Here is a 6,000-nt window from a genome sequence, read left to right as displayed (position 1 = left end):
TCCCAATACAAAAGGAGGTGGGGGGACAATTTTCTCTAAAAATAAAACTCTAACAGAAGTTTGAGAATTTTATTCCCAACCTGTCGAAGATCATAGGGGGTGTGTGTGTGTGGGGTTAGCACCTTGCCAAATGAGGTAGAAATAATACATTATTGACATTACCATAAATGTTATCATTACCATTGTTGAAACAAAAAAAATAGTTGATCCTGTATATCAGATTTAAATAAAATGATGGTGTACTTCTCCCAGTATTCTCCTTTCTGGAAAGAAAAACCTCTGTGGGAGGGAATGTTGAATTTGTGATGATATTATGGAGTTCATAAGGGCAATTTTTCCCCTAACAAAAACATTAAAGCATGCTGTAAACCCTGCTTGATCATAGAGTGGTCAGAGTTTTTTTGGTTCGACCAACACAGCAGAGGAATTGGGACCCAGTTGCTTTCTAAGGGAAATCAGCACCACTTGAAACCAAAGACTTTTGTTTAAAATTGTTACCTTGAAAACCTTTTGTCACCCAGCCTCATCTGACCTCTCTATTTTGCCCTTTAAATTATTAAGCAATCAAAGACAGTGGAATGAAACCAAATAGTTTTCCTATGTACTTATATGAATCCCATCATCATGAATAATTACATCCATAAGAATAGGATCTTAGGGCTGGGGATGTGGCTCAAGCGGTAGCGCGCTCGCCTGGCATGCATGCGGCCAGGGTTCGATTCTCAGCACCACATACAAACAAAGATGTTGTGTCCGCCAATAACTAAAAAATAAATATTAAAATTAAAAAAAAGAAGAATAGGATCTTAACTAGAATAAGATATATTCCAACCACGCTTGTATGATTATATAAAAATGAATTCTACTGTCATGTATAATAAAAACAACCTATTTAAAAAAGAATATTTTATCTGACTAAACCAAAGAAACAAGTAAAAATAATAAGAAAAATTAAAATCTTTTCCCATACTCTTTAATATATATATCTTTGTGAGACATCTTTTTCAAGTGTAGAAAATGGATACCAATAAATAGTACTATTATGGTCTTTAGACTAATTGTAACATTATGTTGTTTATAGATGGAGATTCATTTAGAAATGTTAGTCTAAAGACCATTATAATACTATTTATTTGTATGGATTTTTTAAATTGTAATTTTATTTCTCAAATAGATAATTTTTATATATTAGTAACATTTGTATGTTGTAATTGATATTTTATCTTGTAATATTTTCAAAGGTACAGCACACTTACATGTTTAATGAATTGTCTATTGACAGTAAATCTTTGTAAAAACTTAAATAAATAAGCAATTATTTCTGTACCTCATGTTTCTTTTACTTTTTTAATGAAATGAGCTTGGAGCTGGTTTTGCCAATTTCATTCATGTGATTGTGTTTATTAATGACATAAGTGACATCTTAGCCATCAGTAGTAAGTTATTTTCTCATGCTCCTAGGTTCCATTTCCCTTGTTGAGAAGGTCCTTTCTTTGTATTTACGTAACTCCTTCCACATACACCCTGACCTTTCTCTGTGGGGCTTTGCATCCCAACCTAGTCCCTCACAGCAAGGGTCACAGACCCCTGACTATTCACATAATCCCTTCTTTATTTTTTGTGATATCCTCCCACCCTCCTCCTGCTTCCATGGTCACCTCACACTGCTTATTGTAACTATTCAGAGAGCTGAGAGTGTCAACATAGCCAGCAGACAGTGTGTCTGTAGCAATACAGCATCCAGAGCCATGACCTTCAGACTTTTGAAGTAATGAGAGGGTTTTACTTCATTTTTATTAAAATGCTACAGAACGGCTTTCATTAGGTCTCTCACCCAATTTCTAACCTTAGCTGCACATTTGGCACACAATCTCATTGGGTTCAATGTATTTGCCTTTTAAATTCTGTCTTCTCATTTCAAAACATCACCCTTACTTAAGTTCAAAATTTTTATTCATTTTATTGCCATCTTAAATGTAGCATCCTCCTACATTGTGTTGGGTAAGAAGGGAACTGAGCTTAAAGTCAGAAAATCAGGGTTAAATAATATTGTGAGGGTTAAAATAATATTGTGAGGGTGAGTTGTTCAATTCACCTCCAAATCTGTTTCCCCATCTTCAGAAGAAGGCTAGTACTGACCTCATGCAGACATGGTAAAGATTCAATGAAATCGTTAGCCAAACATATAAACTCCTCAGGTCTGTTGATTATACTTGGGCATATCTCATATGGCACTAGAAAGGTTTGTCAAAGCACTTTTTAGGTTAAAAATTTAATATGTGTTCAAGCAATAGCACATCCAACTCTTCAGCTGTCTCAGAGTTTGTAACACTCCTCCCACCAAGTCTTCATGTACCATTCAGTTCTTCTTGCTCATACAGTTTGTGCTACAAATTCCAACCGTGTTCAAATCTAAAAGCACCGTCATCATCATTTGTGAGGATCATAATATTTATACATCCACTATGTGCCAGGTATTGAGCTTGGTGCAGTTGGAGTCAAGGAGTTTATATTTTAGGTGGAAACATAAGCAAAGAAACATAAATGCAATGTCAGAAACCAGTGGAGAAGATTAAGGGCAGTAGAGATTGCTGTGGGGTTTGGTGATTGGGGAACAGAGTGCCAATTCCCCCTCCATCCCCAATACCAAAATTTCCCCTTCTTCCTTTCAGTATTAAGACTTCTCAGCTCCCTGGCATGTAGGTGTGGGCGTGTACATACTGCCCAACCAGACATGTTCTGGGCCAAGTGTAACTTTCAAATTGTATCCTTTGGAGAAAGCTGCTTTTTTCTCAGCTTTCTCTTTTACTCTACTGCAGTGAAATGTGGACCTGCACATTTTGCCAATATTGGTGTTCTCACTACGAAAACAGAGTGTCAGGATAGATTATCTGAGTTCTCTCTTAAGTAAGAGTAGCTAGCCTACCTATCCCAGACTGCCTGCCTACCTGTAGACCATTACACAGTAGAAAATAGGTCTCTGTCTTATATGAGTCTCTAAATACTTTGGTCTCTTTAGTGTAGTGGCTTGGTCTGTACAGTGGTAAAAGGGAAACTTCACGAAGAAATACCTTGAAGCATGTGTTATAATCTGACTCTAATCAATGTAGAGTATAGATACATTAATAAGCAGAATAAGTAAATTAGGGTAATAGAAATAAGTACTATGAGACGAGTAATGTTAAACTGCCCTAGTAATAAGTTAGAAGTAAGCATAAGAAATAGCAGGATAATCATATAACTGTAAGACATAGAATATAAGCTACAGGAAATAAGATATAAAACAATGTGAGGTGATAAGTATAAGTCAGTAGGCTAGTATAGTTATAGATAAATATAGGCTAGTAGGTTAATATAGAGATGAATAAGGTTAAATCAATATAGCTTGGTATAACCATAGTGACTCCATTTTAATGACTCCTATGTGAAACTGACATATATTTTTAAGATGTTAAAAAAAATGTTTTTCTGTACTTTATATGCCCATGGAGGTATTCAAACCCAGGATGTAGACCCACAAATATGCTGTAACCCAGGATGTGGTTGTCCGCTTTTGCTCTGCTAACTGCTTTCTCAGTCCTTGTATCCTGCTTGCTTGCAACTTGCAGATTCCATAGGATATGGTTTTCTTCCTTAAATACTCTGGCTACAGACAATTCGGGGCTGTTCTCCCATAGGGTCATTGGACTCTGTGAAGGACAGACTCTGGCCAGATAATAAAAATTCTTAAATTGGCTAATTCGAACTTGAGTGTTTTCTGAGTGGCTGCCCCGTAACATGTGGCTAGGATTGAGATTCAACAGAAAATGAAGAGTGAGAGTTAGAAGGAAAAAGAAAATTAGAATTCCCACTTAAAGAAAAAATAAAAGCAAAGATGCAGGCATAGCACATATGCTTGAAGGGGAATTGGATTGATTTTGTTGAAACTTAAGATACATGAGGGTCTAAAAAGACAAAATCCAAGTTGAGTTTGGGCTACTACACTATGTGTTATGGTTTAGATGTGCAGTATCCCCCAAAAGCTCATGTGTGAGACAATGCAAGAAAGTTTAGAGGTGTAATGACTGGATTATCAGGTTTTAAACCTAATTAGTAAATTAATGCCAATAGGGATTAACTGAGTGGTAACTATAGGCAAGGTAGGGTATGGCTGGAGGAAATACGTTCCTAGGGGTGTGGCTTTGGGGCTTATATTTTGTCCTTGGTGAACATAGCTCTCTCATTTCTGGCATAATGTGCTGAACTGCTTTCCTCCACCACACTCTTCGGCCATGATTTTCTGCCTTACCTCAGGCCCGTCAAATGGAGTTGTCCATCTATAGACTGAGCCCCCAAATGTACTTTTCTTCCTCTAATTGTTCTTGTCAGGTCTTTTGTTTATATCAAAAACAACAACAAAAAGCTAAAACACTATCAATCTGTCAAAGAATAAAAGCAGCATTGAATGAAAGCTAAGTAAATGCGTGCGGCCCGGGTTCAATCCTCAGCACCACATACCAACAAAGATGTTGTGTCCGCTGAGAACTAAAAAATAAATATTAAAAAAAATTCTCTTCTCTCTCTCTCTCTCTCTCTCCTCTCTCACTCTCTCTTAAAAAAAAAAGAAAATGGAAACAATGTTTTCACCAATGTTAAAATCTGTATTCAGGGGCACTGAATAGCCAGAGGCAGCTGGCAGAGATACCATCTATGATGGTTAAGGACAGGTGAGCCCAAACTGGGATGGAAAGAATGGATTCTGGGGAGAACTTGCTGGCCTTGGTGATTACTTGCATACATAAGGATGAGGTTTTGAGCGTGAATAATGGAGTGGGTACTATTTATTTATACTTAAAGGAAATTTCCATTTTATATATTCTGAGAGGATAGCTGTGCAACCATGAGGAAATATCCATTCAGCAGAAAACCAAAATTAAAGCTCTGAGGATCTGTTCAGATTGGAGATATATAATTAGAGGCATCCAAAGGAAAGATTGAAACCATAGGAAAAGAGACATAGGTAGAAAACAGTGCTACTGAAGGTAAAAGAAGGATCTTCGATAAAATAGATGCTACTTGACATGGAAGTTGGTGAGAAGAGTTTTACTTGGCTGTGGGGTTCGTGTTCTCTGTGCGTGCATATCCTCATATCTAGCTTTACTTAAAATATTTTTTCCCTTAAATCTGTTTTTAATTTCTTTCTGCTGCCAAGACACTCATCACATCCTGCCTTGATTTACACAAAACCTTTTTCACTGGCCTCTTTCTCATCAGTTCTCAACTCTAGTCTTTGCCAAATGCTACTGCCAAGTCCATCTTCCTTTCCTGCTGTTCAGTCTATGTTTCTCCCACTCTGCTGTGGCTTCTCTTCACCTTCCAGGATCCCACGACTCTGCATCTGCCTATAACTCTTCCACACCCTTCCCACAGCCCCCATCCCACAGCCCATCCCCCTCTTCCTCTGACCCCCACTCCCCCATCACTTCTGTCATCATTAACCACCAAATTCAGGCTCTCAAAACTTCAGGCCAACACCCCACGTCATCCTCCCCTGCAGGACTCTCAACTGATGCACATCGACGCGCTCCTAGTCCTGCAGCAAAGAAACCCAATGTATTTGCTTCCTTTATGAAGGCATGTTAGTTCCAATGACTGTGAGCTGCATGTTGCTTTCCTCCAGAGTTTACAAAAGAGTATCACTTGCATTGTACTCTTTCTTGTCCCTAATACCTCTAGGGCCTTAAATTGTTTGTTCTGGAAGAACATGATTTTATTACTGTCAGATGATTTCTATTCCTTGTAAAGCACATATTCAAGTTACCTTGGGGTACTGCATAAATAATACAAATTTTACAATGCCTCTCTGATGAGAGGACTTAACCCCAACCGGTTTGTCTAACAGTACCTTGAGTTTTGTCTCAGTAATGCCTGGAAGAAAACCATATCTCCCAGAAAAGGTAGAAAATTAATGTACAGAAGGAGAGCGGTGATGTTTCTATTATCCTCAACAAACAATGCTCG

Source organism: Spermophilus citellus, assembly GCF_964194105.1.
Source record: "Spermophilus citellus genome assembly, chromosome: 5".
Taxonomy (NCBI): domain Eukaryota; kingdom Metazoa; phylum Chordata; class Mammalia; order Rodentia; family Sciuridae; genus Spermophilus; species Spermophilus citellus.
The sequence above is the reverse complement of the archived record's forward strand: the minus strand, read 5'-3'. Positions refer to the sequence as shown.